At 39.2% G+C, this 15606-nt stretch overlaps 1 long non-coding RNA gene across 1 annotated transcript in view; it reads left to right on the forward strand.

Annotated features, from left to right (window-relative positions):
* The window catches only part of LOC127565122 (uncharacterized), a 216065-nt gene that overhangs the window by 195285 nt on the left and 5174 nt on the right, over positions 1-15606 (forward strand). The window contains exon 9 of the long non-coding RNA XR_007954510.1: positions 5530-5578. This is a non-coding gene — a long non-coding RNA (uncharacterized LOC127565122). The remainder of the gene's footprint in view (positions 1-5529; positions 5579-15606) is intronic.

Below are 15606 nucleotides of genomic sequence, written 5' to 3' on the forward strand. Positions count from 1 at the left end.
TACACAAGGAACAACAATGCAATAAGGAAACATAAAAACCAGCAACTTAAGGCTTAAATAAAAATGAGCAAAGTTTTGTCCCAGCCACAAACAGAGATGATGACGAAGACGGAAGACACACAAGAGGAAAATGACAGACGGATGGGAGTCGTTACTCAACTGTTGCCCGAACGACACACAAATTTTTTAATATCTTTTATTGTTATTGGCGCTTTCTGCTGCTGCTTTGTGCTCTTGTTAATGTTGGGGATGGCAATTAAACATGGAGCCAAAAGTTCGACTCGAATGTTGCGAGACTCTGACGCTGAAGCGGCATGAATAATTTCTGACCAGGGAGAGCAGCACAGTCAAGGCCTGACCAGAAAAACTTTTTCAACTGCCTTCGGCTTTTGTGGCATCATCATCATCACAGAAGAGACATAGCCACAGCCATAGAAGAGAAAGAGAATCGACTCACACATGTGCTAGATTATGGTACGTTTAGTGGGCAATTATCGCCTGCAGCGCCCATAATTATCACACAGAGTCCAAAGTTGCACTCGCATCTCATATTCAAAGCTGTCTCTGACGCTTCTCGCTTCTCTCGCCAAAAGTTGTGTAGTGGGAGACAGTCCCAGAACGCATCGTTTGCCATGTTATCTCTGTCCACACATGAGCGGCATACACAAAAGGCAGCAGAGAAAGACAGACAGACAGACAGAGTGAAAGAGAGAGAGTGGAAGAGTGGAAGAGAGACCTCAGAAAACATACATAAATATCACCCAGATGCCCTGGCAGATGAGTTGAGTTGCGTTGCGTTGCGTTGGAGACACAATGGACTACAGCAGCTGGAAGTGGAAGTCGGTTGAGATGACGAGCGAGGAGCACTACCACTAAAAATAATAATAAACGTAAATTTCTCTAATTTACACACACACACACACATGCTGGCATAGTAAGTGTCTGACAGCGAGCAAGCGAAAGAACTATAAGAAAACACACAGCAAATTGAAATAGCAGCACAGAGAACGAAGTTGCGATACTCTTAAAACTACACAATTAATTGAAAGATTCAGAACATTAGCATAATTTAGTGTATTTCATTGAAAAGCCATCAAATTTATTGCTAAAATAATTAATAACTTCTGCGAACTTTGTCTGAAATTAAGCTAATTTCACAGAATTATTTATAGCATACTTTTTGGGGTCAGCATAGCAACCTAATCCATTTCCACAGAAACTGCCAATAAAACTTGAGCTGTCCATTTCGTGAAATCCCGTGAACTATAAACCACAATGCGAAATATATTTATTAAGACAACTTTTTACCCCTTCTCTTTGTCTACCTTTGTCAATGTTTGTTTGCTTGTTATTAGTTAATTATTAAAGCATTTAAATAATTGCTCCGCAAATTCATTTGCCTTAAAATGTTTCGGCTTTATTCTATTAAACGAGCTTATGAGATTTGCAGTTTTCAAGATATTCGCTCGAGGAGTTGACTTTGCTTTTGTTTGTTGCTGCTGCGGCTGCATTTAATGAAATCCTTTTGAGCCACTAAAATAGCTTATTAATTAAGTAATATTAAACTGCAAATTAACAAATTTGTTTGTGGAGGGTAAGAAGAAATTTTGCCTTTTAAAGCAAATACAACAAGGTGAAATGCTATGCATAATTGATTAAATAATCAACAGCATTAAGAAATGCAAAACACTTGTTTAGTCTGATTGGCATTGAACAATCAAACAATTAAGCTTCATTTTTAAAGTGTTTACTTTCGGAAAATCATTTAAATTCTAGGATACAATTTGAATAGAAAACAAAATCAAACACAAAACGATTCATTTAATTGAAATCATTTTCAGCTGAGAGATTTTTGGTAAATGAAACCAAATAAGGAACTCAAATTCTGCTAAATAAATCGCGCATAATTTGAAAGTTCTTGAGGCAAAGAACTTTCACTGTAGTCAGTCAGTAGTCTAATTAAGGGTGAAATGCCAACTCATATGGCATGGGAATGCTCTCATTTGACTATTTTAGTTAGCCAGGCTTAAGTTATGTAGTTGACCAAGCTCTTACTGAGCCAATTTGAAAGTCATAATACCCTTTCACAGAAATCTCATTGCACGACAGAGACGACGACAAAGAAGCAAGAAGAGCAGCAGAAAGAGATCCCTTGCTGCAAATAAACAACAAAGTCACTGAAATTTAATTTCCCAGCAACGACAACAGCAATAACAACAAAGGCGCCTCTCTGGCAATGGCAATAGCAATGGCGATGGCGATGGCATTTGGCAACATGTTCATGTTGCCTGCTCTTAGATACTACATGACAGCAACAGTCGCTGGCTGCCTGCTTCGTTCCCCTCAGTCTCTGTCCTGCCTTATTGCCTCAGTTGTCAGTTACCGACCCCATCTTCTTCAGACTTAACCTCTCTCTCTCCATGCCACGCCCTCTGCTGCAGTAGCCGAAAAGTTGCCTTATCACTTGGGCGCATTTACATAAAAAAACCACAAATAAAAGTTGCCAACTAACGCAGCACAGAACTGAGCCAAAGAAAATGAGTATGTGTGTGTGTGTGTGTGTGTGTGTGTGTGTGCTATGAGTGCCATCTTTAGACACCCCTCCCTCCGCTCTCTTTCCCTCCACAGCTCTGGGTTTCATTCTTTGGGTTTAAGCGCGAGTGAAGTAGCGACGTCGGCGACGCGCAGCTTAAGCATTAAAAACTTTTCACATTAAAGCACATTACAACAACAAATCATAGAATGTTGAAACAAACACACACATACACAAAGTGACTAACACGCATGCAACACATTTAGATAATATGCTACAACTGCTGCGGCACAAACAAATGACAATGCGAGAAGAGCTGTGGGCAAGGAGAAGGAGGAGAACGGCAGAGGTGAAGGGGAAGGGGAAGGACGGCTGCTCATGTGAGTTGTAAAAAGCTTTGGCAACAATGTCGCCTGAATGTCGCGCATTGTTTCCAGGCCGCTGCCTTGCGACACTAGCAGCAGCCTCCCCTCCCCTTTCCTCCCCTCCCCTCCCCTCCACTCTACTCCTCCGCCACCTTTCCCAATTTTGCCCCAAAAAAGAAAAGACAAAAAAAGCAAACTTTTATTTTTTGTTAAGCACATTTGCGCACTTTCCTTACTTATAGCATACTTTTAAGCGCGAAAGCGCATTAGCCAGGCAATGCATGAAATTAAATTACATATTGTCCTCGCTGATGACCGCGCCCCTTCCTACTTCCCTCTCCCCCTCCTCCTCCTCCTCCTCTCATCAGCCTTGCTGCTATTGAATGCAGGCGACGCACAAACTGCTAGCCATATTCATTAGACAGAACGCGGCCACAATACGACCCATAACACTTTCGGGCTATGACCTCCATCAAAAGCCAGGGCTGCACAGCAACGAATGCAGCAGATGCATAATAGGTTGGAAAGTATTGCAGTATTATTAAATTATAAAGAATAATAAAAAATTATAAATCTATTTATTTTATCCATCTCAATCAAATATCACTTTTTGACAATTTTTCGTTAATCCATCTCAATCTAACAGCTCCTTTTAAACAATTTTTTATAATAGTTTAAAAATAGTTCTATTATCTGTTCTATAATTAACAATATGAACCAACAAACTTTCCGCAAACCAAATTAATGCAAAACCTAAACGCCAACTCCATATAGATAATTGTTGAAGTATTAGTGAAAACTTAATTTCAATAATTGATTGATAAACTAAGCTTTGAAATATTTTTGGCAACAATAGCAAAAATGACTATGATTGTTCCTGTTTCTTAATTTTAAATGGATAATAATAATCGATTATTCAAAACTTCCTATTTAAAATTTCCTATTTAAATAGTAATCTCAATAATTGATTGTTAACTGATGTTTGAAATATTTTTGGCAACAATAGCAAAAATGATGTTGATTGTTCCTGTTTCTTAATTTTAAATGGATAATAATAATCGACAATCGATTATTCAAAATTTAATTTCCTATTCAAATAGTAAACTCAATAATTGATAGTAAACTAATGTTTGAAATAGTTGTGTTTATCAATACGAAAAGATACCTTAAATAAGAATTTCATTTATGGATAACTTTATTTCCCATTTTCTCACTATTCATACGAGACTATGTGATTAATTGATTAATATTAACAGTAACTTAGTTAAGTCCACATAAAACTATTTTCCAAAAGAATCCCTTCGATTAATCGTTTCGCCTGCTGCAACGACAGCTGAAACTGCAATTGCAACAGCGGCAACAGCAGCTGCAACCCTGGGCCATAACACTTGATGCAATGACCTGCTTAATAATGTTGACAACCCTGGACAAGGATGTCGGGAAACGCTCTCAAAAACTTGTTATGTCGTTAAGTGTGAAACTTATTTCGCACATGATGGAGACATCCCCCTCCCATCCCCAAGTCCATTCTGCAGCTGGCCCACTGCTTTTGCTGCTGCTGTTGCTGTTGCTGCTGCTGCTCCTGGTTGAGCCTCCGCTGAAAATTGCAAAAGAAATCAGCAACAAAAGTTTCTCAGTTTTTGTTTCTTAAAAATCAAAATAGCTAAAAAGTAGCGACAAGTGTTAAGAGCCAAGCCGGGAAAACGGAGAACGAGAGCGAGCAGCCGGAGGTAAACGGAGGCAGCAACAAAACTTTTTCGGCCATCCAAAGGACACACACTCACACAGGACGAACGAGGACGACGACTTGGAAAGCGGAAAGTAAGCCAAAACAAGTCGACAAAGTGCGCGGCCAATCTTAAAATAAACTGCAGCTGCGCGTAAAAAGTGACAAGTTTTTTGGATAGAAAAAGGGCATCAAGCGGAGCTGCTGACAGCAGTAGAGGGCAGCGGAGGACTACAGGACTACGGGACTACAGGAAAACAGGATGCTGGGCGGGCAAGTGGAACATGTGTCCCTTCAGTTATTGGCAACTCAAACGACGAACAGTCGAGAGAGCACGTGACATATTTTGAAACAGCGATGGAATTGGCATGCTTTTTGGCTTTAACTTAACACAATTCGGCCACGGCCACTTCACGAATGAGTCAGCAAAGTTTCCACAAATTGAAGGCAGTCCAAAAACAGACAGAGACCGAAGAGAGAGAGAGAGAAAGATGTAAAATGCGTTGACAGCGATGTGGTTATCATTTGACAGTGTTGAAAAATACGCGATGACTGAAAAAAACCAAGTCACAAACTTAGCATATAAGTGGCAAACATTAGTCAGCTGCTTAGATTTGATTATGATTTTAAACAGAGGTTATCAACAACTACAGCTGATGAGTTAACAAAAAAATTTAGAGAAATGTAAAAGGAAATTAAAAATTGTTGCTTAAAATGCATTTAAAATAAAGGCCTAGAAAAATTGAACATGAAATGAATCAATAATTTATTTCTGCAAAAAGTTTTCTATATGTTTTTACTTTTATTTCAATTTTAATTCATTTTATTTATTACTCACACAATGCCTTAAGCTGTAAGCACTTAGTCAAAGTCTCTAATCTTTTACCCTTTGTTTTTATTTCCAGTTTTCAACTAAATGTTTGCCTCTTTTACTTTTTGTGACACTTTAAAATGGTAAGTACTTGTTTTTATTTCAAATATTCGTACTGTATGTATACATTATTTTTAAAGTAAGCCTTGTCTTTAGCTTTGCTCTTTACATATTTTTTTAGACAGCTTTTTGTTTTGTGCCAGTTCATTCTTAAAGTTTTGCTTCATTCTGTGGCATTGATGCGAAAATACTGCGAAGACTGATAAATTCAGTTGGCAACTTAATCCCACAACTTTTGCAATAGCAGACTTTGCCATTTCTTTAAAGTTAGTTTTTCGATTTGTATTTTTTAAATTTTTCTCTAAGATCTTAACGAAGAATGTTAGACAAAAAGTGAGGCGATGATCGAATTGTAATAGTGCAATTCATTTCAAGGTGCTTGGCTCAAAGCTCATTGCATTTTCTAGCTGATTTTTGAGAGTTGAATGCAAATGCTTGGCAATTTATCGACCAGGCATCGTTCAAAATTCAACGCAATCAGAGCGACGAAAAGTGGCAAAAAGCAGCAAGATAAAAAAAAACCAAAACGAAAACACACAAATAGCAGCGAAAAGAATAGTAAACCGAATAAAGATAGAAAAGTATAGAAGTAAAGGAAAACGAAGTGGAAGACGAAAACGAAGATGCAAGGATTACAATTGAAAAGTTTTGCAATACGCGTCGCGAGCTGCGCGCTGCAGTTTCATATCAAACTTTTGCTATTGTGTTTTCATGTGTCTTCTTTCCCCCATACTCTTCGAAGGCTACACGTTGTCTTGCACTTGGCCACTGATAACACAGAAGGCGCCGACGCTTCGTCAGCCAAATGCACTTTTCGGAGTTATCAAAGAGTTTAAATTGCATTGCCAAGCCCAATGCAACGAAAGAGCGAAAAGAAAACTGATAGAGAAACGGAGCAGGAGTGGGGTGAGTTGGAAGGAATAGAACTCTTAGCAACAATTTCAAGCGCATTATCCAAAAGCTCTGTCTAACACACAGACATCGAGACACTGGCACTCAAAAGACAAAAGTCAAACTTGGGCTGCTCAGACAAAGCCCAAAGCCTCATTGCTGCGCCTCAGCTCAGCTCAGCTCAGTTGCTGCCACCTTGTTTCCCTTCTGCTGCTGCTCTGCCAGCGTCATCTGTTTATCTTGTAAGGTAAATCATTCGAGACTGAAAGTCAAACAGCCAGCAAGCAGCAGGCAGAAGGAGCTACTGCCGTAGCAAACTTTTCAAAGTAGTTGAGACGACAAAGACGGGAATTGAATTTAAACAATAGCCTCTGTCACGGGACACAACTCAACTGCAGCCTCCGCCTTATGCGTGTTGCAACTCTGCACCTGGGTCGAAGCAGCTTGCCGCATTGCGTCCACTTTTTCCCTGCAAATTAGTCGCATATTAAAAATGTTTGGCCAAACAATGACGAGCATCGTGCATCGAGAAGCCGCCCCATTGGCGCAACGTCTTATGCCGCAGCAGCAGCAACTGAAGCAACTCTCTCTTCTCTCACTTCTCTTGCATGCCTTTCCGCTTCCGCTTTTGCATTTCCCGCTGTGTCGGCCAAACCGCTGGCAATGTAGGGTAAAGTTTTGGCCATCGCTCGCTGCTGCTGCGCTGCCAGCAAATGAGAAAAGTTTAAATGACGCTGCAGTTTGCAAATGCCAAGCAGTTAAAAATGAGAATATCTCTCTATGTGTGCCACCGCCGCCACCAAAGCAAAAGAAGCGTAAGAAGCTGCCCCATTTGTTATCGACACAGTTTCTCCTCTGCACATCTCCATCTCTCCTGCTGAAGGTCAGCTCAAGAGAAGGCAGGTCGAAACCAAATGAAAGCAGTTAACAGCTGCAGCTTGGCATAGCTCAACTATAGAGCGCTCTCTATTAACAGTCGAATGGAGCGTAGAGTCTGGCTTGCATGATTAAAAGTATAATCAGAAGAAAACTAAATATTTAGAGAATTTGTGGTGAGCTAAAAGAATAAATCAATAGTTAAACTAATCGAACTAATCAATTATTCAACACATTTTGAACTTGAGGTTTTATTAAACTTAACCAATTGCTGATTAGAATTTATTGTGCAAAATCTTTTACGATTTGCTCGTAAGCTTATAATCTATTGGTGCAAAAATAAAATTATATTTGTAATTCAACAGTAGCACCTCTCCTTATATTTCGATCTCTAAAAATTACAATATTTATTTTATTTTTATTTTATTATATTAAATCTAGTATTTAATACTACATTTAATAGAGAAGAGAGTACTGGCTGCTGAAGCCTTCGACTCGAAAAAAAAGTATCTGTACTTATTATACCTTAAATTTAGTTTTCATTTTAAAATTGTACATTTTCATTATATTATCATTTGAAGGGGCTTGTAATGCTACAAAATTAATTTCAACAGTTCATCATAACTTTATACTGTGTCTAAATCGAATAAAATTGCAAACAGATTACAAAATCTTTGTATAGTAGATCAGCACCAAAGAATAATTTTACCATTATCGAACATATCTTTTAATATAGATTACTGATTCAACAATTTCACTGTTTTCATAGTAGTTGTCAGTTTTATGAGATTTATGTTGAATAAGAAAGAGTTTAGCTGCATTCTCTCACCTCTATTCCGTATTTGGTGGTTTGAAAACTAATTAAAGAGTATGTGCTAAACGTGTAAACTTTGTTCTGATTAACTTTCTCTTCAACTTGAGTTATTTTATGTAGAACTTGAGTAATTTATATACTTTGACTTAACATATATATTGAGTGCTTATGTATATGAGTAAATTAAGCTTTTTTGTACAGTCACTCGCACACAGACATAGAGATACCCACATAGAAACTCACTTTGAGAGTCTTACAGGAAGATGCTCTCATCAAAGTACATGAAATGCTGCTCTCGTTGTGCTCATCTATTCATCCATAACTGGCATTAAAACGCAATCAGTGTTTAGCAGTGTCCCACTTGTTGTTGTTATCATTGTTGTTGTTGTTGTTATCGTTCTCCTCTCTTCTTCTTGTTGTTGCTTACACAAAAATCACATCAACTTTGCTATGTTTGCTCAATTGCTTCGTCCACGTTTCGCTTTGAGCGTTTTCATTTTGTTTCGACTCCCCCGCGACCTCGTCTAACTTTTTCATTAAATGTATTTCAATACTTTTGGCACTGCTCTTGGCTTCTCTCTTCCTCTTCTTCCCCCTCTCACGCTCACTCGCTCACTCACTCTGTGTCTGTTTTGCTCCCTCTGCTGCTTCACTGGCAATTTTTTCCACTTGACCAATTCATTTTGCGCACTTCACACAGCATCCGCCTCCCATCGTCAATTTCTCCCTCCAATTGCGATCGTCGTTCCACTCCTCCTTGCGCCCCTTTCTCATCCATTTACCGAAACTGATTTTGTTTTTCTTCGCACCAAACTTTCAGTTGATTTAGCTGCCCCCGCGACGCGACCCGAAGTTGACTCAGCTGCCCAACTGATTGGCTGGGGCAGCAACAGCAGCATCAGCGGCAGCAGGCAGAAAACTTTGCTTGGCCGAATTGCTAAATGAAATTCCTTGATCAAAAAACTCTGTCAAGGTGATTGTTTTCAAACCTCAAGCGCTTCAGCTTCCATTTCTGTTCAGTTCCAGTTTCAGTTTTGCTTCACTACAGCTTGATTCAGTTGCACTATCTCAATGGAACTCCTTTGGAAGCATCTCCTTCTTCTCCTACTTTTACTTTACAGGCATTCCGCTTAACTGCTATATATGTATATACACATTTTTACGGTCAATTGGCGTTTGTTTGAGCCTTCTCCGCCTCCACCTTCACCTTCGCCTCCGCCTGCGATTCGTTCGTTGTGTCTCCTATTTTGGCTGTCTCTTTGGTTTGTTTGCACAACTCGAAACAGGCGCCGCCTGGCGACCAACTTTTGACCGTTGCGCCAAAAAAAAAAAGAAAAGAAGAAAAGTTTTTAATTTTATTTATTGAAAAGTTTGTCCTGTTATTTATTTTGCAACCGTGTTGGAAATATGACCAAAAACGAACCAAGTCTAGTTTAAGGCTTCTCTGTCTGTGTCTCCTTCTCCGTCTCTGACTCCTTCTCCTTCTCCGTCTCTGACTCTGTGTCTGTCTCTATTGACTTTAAGTCTTGTTCGAAATCTGTTTGCACTCGTGTATTCAAAAGGAGCTTCATTAAAAACTCATTGGCACTTGCAACTTTTTGGGGCTATCATTACGGGGGCTTCGTCAAACTAGCAGCAGGCAAAACTGCAACATTCAGTAAACTGTTTGCCAAATGATGTTGGCCAAAAATTTGTCAAAACGCCGCACCGAGCCGGGCAGAGTCGAGCCTGGCCTGGCCTGGCCGCCAAAACTTTTACCCCAAGCACATTTAAAAATAGCTTAAGACATGGACACGATGCCAGCTAGCAACAACTACAAAAGAAGCCAGGCAAGCAAACCAGCAAGAACAAACAGTGCGACCCAAAAGTGCTTGGGCAAACCACGAAAAGTTCTACAAACTGCCCGAGTATCATAAATTATGGTTAGTTAAAAGTTGATACACAGTAAGAACAGCAAAAGCAGCAACAAAAATCGATGTAGCACAGTTGCTGCTGCAGCATCTAATTAACCAGGTCCAAAGCAATATAAAACTATACAAATGCATTCCATTCGATTTTATTGTTTACGCTTTTATGGAAAAGTAGAGCACAACACACTTTTGATTGTACGCAATTATAAAAGCATTCTGGCAATCTCATTTGATTGCCAGTTGTGGGCCTTTAAACGTGATCGACACATGCTATGACATTGATTGAGTCCAATATTGCAAATAATATTAAATATTGCATTTTATGTGCTAATATTTATTTTATCTGCTGTTGTTTATAGTTCATAAATATTAGTTGGTTTGAAATTGAATATTGAATCACTCACATGCGGTTCAAGCATGCTTCTGCACTGCTTGCTAGCGTGCAACTGCTTGAATTTTGTGGCTATAAAAGCGCAGCACTCAAAAGTATGCAATGCTTAATTTAACTTGAAAATCTAATGAAATGCGGCTACAAAATTTGGTGTGTGGGGGAGGAGTTGACGAAAAATTTTACATTTTTAATTGCTTGTTGTGTTTGTTTTGTCAACGTTGTTGTTCGTGTCATTCGCTTTGTTGTTGCTGTTGTTGCTAATCTAATTTACTGCCTGCAACTTTTTTGTGAGTTGTGTTTTCCGTTGGCCTCGCATTATGACGAGGCATTCTAATTAACTTTTGTTTTAGTAAGTAGAAAGCAACTTGAGAGTTTTGTTTTTGCCTGCCCCCCTCTTCAACACGAGTAGCTGCTGCTGGCTTTTGGCTGCCACACAGAGAGTGTTTTGCTCAATGTGTCTAGCAGATACAAAGCTGGAAAATAAAAGAAGAACAAAATTATATGCATACTTATTTATGAACTTGTTTCTCTGCCAGCAAAATTAACATTGACAACAGCAACAACAATGAGAATAGCAAACAAACAGAGAATTCCTTTTGTTGTTGGCCACGCAATTAAATTGCTTTTGCATGTCCTTGTTGTTGTTGTTGTTGTTGTTCTTGCTGTTGTTGTTATTTTTATTTGTTGTGCCTTCACATCGCACCGCCTTTTGTTTGACTTTGCGCTTATTTGACATTTTTATTTTGTTTTATACATTTATATTTTTGTATTTTTATTTTGTTGGCTGCTGTGTTTTAATTCAACGTTGTTTGCACATAATTTTTCGGGAACATGCGTCAAAAAGCAAACAAATGCATGAATAAATACACACACACACACACACCGAGCGAATGACAATGAATGAATGAATGACTCGACGAACGAACGGAACCAACAAATGAATGAATGACGGAATGAATGAATAAGCAAATGTGTTGTTTGAAAAATGCAAAAGTCAAATACATGTACAAAACCAACAGAATGACTGAATTCAACGGATATACAATGTTCTCTCTCTCACTCTTTCTCTCTCTCCCTCTATGTTTTTGCCTAACTATTCTAATTCCCCTTTCCCCCTTTCGAATACTATTTGATTTGATTGTATTTGATTTGATTGTATGACTTCAGGCCAGCAGTATTGTTTAATGATTGATTGATTATGTTTACGGCGAGTACCGCGAATTAGTAATAAAAATATACAAAATTCATATTTACACTAGCTGCACTGTACGCACAGTGGTTCCAAATGGTGATTGCATTAATTTCAATTTGCCATAAATTGCAGAAATTATTTGGTAGAATGAGCATTGAAATATACTTTGAGCATTACCAATAATGGGAACATAGAAGCAATGCAATTTAGTTGTATTAATAAACATTATCTTGGCCATAAAATGAAATGTTCACATAATTATCTGGCAGGTTGCATAAATAAACAAGAGAAGCATTATTTGCTTACGTCACCTCGTCGATTAATTTAATTCTATTGAGACAGTTTAGACTTTATTGGGTTTTCACAGGCGAGAAGACGCTTCCAGCCACAAAATCGTTTTAACTGTGCTCAAACAAATCTCAGGCTCCTGCTTCAAAATGTACGGTCAAGTTGTCATTTGGGGAATTGAAGTGTTTGGCAACACACTAAACTAAACCGAGACTGAAACTGAAACTGAAACTGAAGTTCAGACTGAGACTGAGACTGAGACGCTCTCGGGCCATCAGCAAAAGTTCTTTCTTTTGCCATTGAGCACTTCAGAGCTTTCTCGATGGCGTAGTCAAAGTTTCAATCTTTGCCCTTTGATTTGTGCACAAATAACCGTAAACAAATTACAAATTAATAACATACTTTCCTGCTTAGTGCCACACAACAAACAGAGCACGAATGGAGGAAGATAATTGAGGGTATTGAGGGTGTGCCTGGCCATAACTTGTAGCTATCAAATTGTTGCCGATGAGAAACGGTCTCAGATAAGAGGCAGAGCAGAGCCAAAGCCAAAGTAGAAACTGAAGCTGAAGCTGAAGCAGACCAGCTAGCAGAACGAAATGCGGTATAAATTTACATATTTTATTGAAAATTGAATAGCGTCGAGAGCGGTAGCAGCAACGACACCGACACAGGCAGAGGCAGAGACACAGACATAGAGAGCTAACACAGCACACAACACAGCACAACACAACGGAATGTAACACAACGCAACTGTAAAGCAAAAATAACAAAGTTAACAAAATCCAGAAGCAAAAGTACCCAAAGAACCCAAAGAACAACCCAGCGAGCAAGAACAAAAAACCAAAAAAAACCAAAGAGCGATGAGAACTTTTTTACAAGTAATACGAAAAAAGCATTGAATGGAAGCATGCACAATAATAACAAAAGCTGAAGCATAGCGCTGCCAAATGAGAAGACAACGGTCAGGGAGGAAGGAAGTGAGGTAGGGATGGGGTGGTTTGGGGAGAGGACTGTGAGGACCATGAGTTTGGGGCAACGCCCCAAAATGAAACTGCGCCCGACTAGATGAAAATATGACAGTAAGTTATATGCTAAACCCAAATAGAATGGCAACAAAGAAAGCAAAACAAACATTGCAATTTGTAGTGTTGCGAGGTAAAACGAGAAATCCAAAGCTTAACTACGGCACTCCGAATAATTGATGCTCTATAGTGAAGATTATGCATAAAATCAAGCATCTATTTATAACATAAAGAACACCAAAATGGAATACCATGATATAAATATGATTTTAGTTGCGTTTTGTTTTAAATCTAGACATCTAATTGTGTTAAGATGTGTCAAGTGATATAATGAAGAATTACAATACAATAAGGTTAAACAAAACTTCCTTTCTATTACGAATCTTTGGCTTTATACTCATGATAATCCAAAAAGCTAGATCAAACCTCTAATAGTATAGATTGATACTTTCATAAGAGATTAGTTAGCAAAAATCAAAGCGTATTTTATGTTATCAAGCCATTTTCACTATGCAACATACTCCACAATCAAATCGTAATACCTCACAGAAACTGTAGTACACCAAAAGGAAATGGAATAGGGAGGAGAGTGGGGAACGGGGAGGGTGAGCTTAGTAGGGAGCTAGCATGCTTCGGCGCCTGGACAGCTTACACGGAGATTCATTTCAAATCAATACACATAAAGAATAAAGGTAGCCAAAACCCAATGAGCAAATACAAAGTGAGCGAATCCGCTGACTGACTGTGTTTTTGTGTGTGTGAATGCGAGTGTGTGTGTGTGTGCGTGTGTGGGAGTGAGAATGAAAGAGACTTTTAGTCTGTGTGTGCAGGTGCATAAGTCTTTGCGTCGTCTGTCAATGCAACTGGGCCAATTGCAGATTGTTGCAACTCGTAAGTTTCGCTTTATTTTCCCTCAAATCCAATCGTGTTATGTATTATGCAACACAAACTTGAGTGTTAAGGGATTTACAGCGTTGTTCTCAATTACGCATTCACATCAATTTCACGCATTCATTTGTCAAGCCTTGGATTGCATTGGAATTTCAATTAAATCATAGCCAAGCAAAGACTTTTTTTACTCACATAAGCTATTATTATCAAAAGGTAAATCGAATTTGGGAGCAACATTGTAATATCAGCTGATTACCTTATGAACACAGACTACGCTTAATTAAACTTTCTGTGCTTTTATTATATTTTTTTTAAATTGACTGCTCTTGCTCGTGCTCATTTCTACCTGACTTAAGGTTGCCCCTTAGTGTGTTCTATTGTGGCAAATGTTACGCAACCCGAAGCCTTCTTTACCCGTGGGCATAATTGTCCTAATTACTTTCATCTGTTCTTTTTTTTTTGAGTCAAGTGACAAATTGAAGTACCAAGTGTTGCTTTTGTAAATAACTTGGAGTGGAATATGTGAATTTCGCTTGACTCTGCGCTACAGGGTATCTTGTGGTGTAGCCCACTTGCTGTTGTAAAGTATTCCCATTTGCAGCTGCGTTTATTTTGGGAAATATGGCTCAACACAATGGCGAAACCCGATCCAGGAGTTTTTGTTTGTTGTTTGTTGTTTTTCCCGCACAAATCTCTTATAAGTATGCCACGTTGAGGCTCACATGGCGCATGGTGAATTAATTAGCTTTATGCTGAAAATAAACTCTTTGTTGCTGGCAACTTTAGCCATTGATTTTTTCACGTTGCATACTTTCGAGCGCAACAAAAAATGGCTGTCGTTCTTGCTGTAAGCAGTTTAAAGCAGTTGAAAATCTGAAGCAGAGTTGGAGGTATCAGGTTCGCTTTTGGTTAAATGAAAAGCAAACTCACACACAGCAAATCATTTAAAATTGTATAAACAATGCACACGTGCGTATCCCATACCTCTCACACACACACACACACACCTCCACACACTCACGCTTGAGTTGTGGTTGGTGGCGTTAGCAAGAAAGAGTAAAAATTGTTGCTAAAAATGCACAGCATAAAAATGCAGCGTACGTGTAAATTTACCGCAAGCAGTTTGTGTTGGCAGCCGAAGGTGGAAAATGGAGAGCGGAGGGTGGAGGGTGGCTGCCTCGCTGCCAGTAAGTCAGCCCAAAAACCTTGGCTCAAAGTTTTCAATGCGCGTACTGGAAAAACAAAAGGTTTTTTATTGAATTCTGAAACGTTGCGTTGAGCGATGCAAGATGCGTCCTTCCCCATCCAGATTCACATTCACATCAACCTCTTACCTCGCTCCATACACCGCATTGGAGCGGTGTGTTCTCCGCTCTCGACTATCTGGCCCTTTTGAGTTGAGGGCAAAAAAGCCAACGAATGTCACGCTGCATTTACTAGAGCTCCAGCTGCTGCACCCTTCGACGACGAGGTGCACTGCCATTTGATTTCGTCAGTTTGCACGTGCTTTGTTGCTACTTTTGGCTCAGCTGCAGTGGCAGCTTATGCTTTGAGGGATTTGCGGGCAGACGACGATGCATTGCAAGTGCGATCAAAGTTCAACTGATTTTCTTTTTTGCTCTTTGCTTTTTGTTGGTCTCTACGCTACTGCTGCTGCGTATATTTTAAAGCTTGTCAAAACATTGCCATAAATAAACCGGGCTATAACCGAGGGTGGCTCTTACAAAATGTTCTATGAAACAACTTAAGCTCGAAGCGACTTGCAGCAGTAAC

The sequence above is a fragment of the Drosophila albomicans genome, chromosome 2L, assembly GCF_009650485.2.
Source record: "Drosophila albomicans strain 15112-1751.03 chromosome 2L, ASM965048v2, whole genome shotgun sequence".
Classification (NCBI taxonomy): domain Eukaryota; kingdom Metazoa; phylum Arthropoda; class Insecta; order Diptera; family Drosophilidae; genus Drosophila; species Drosophila albomicans.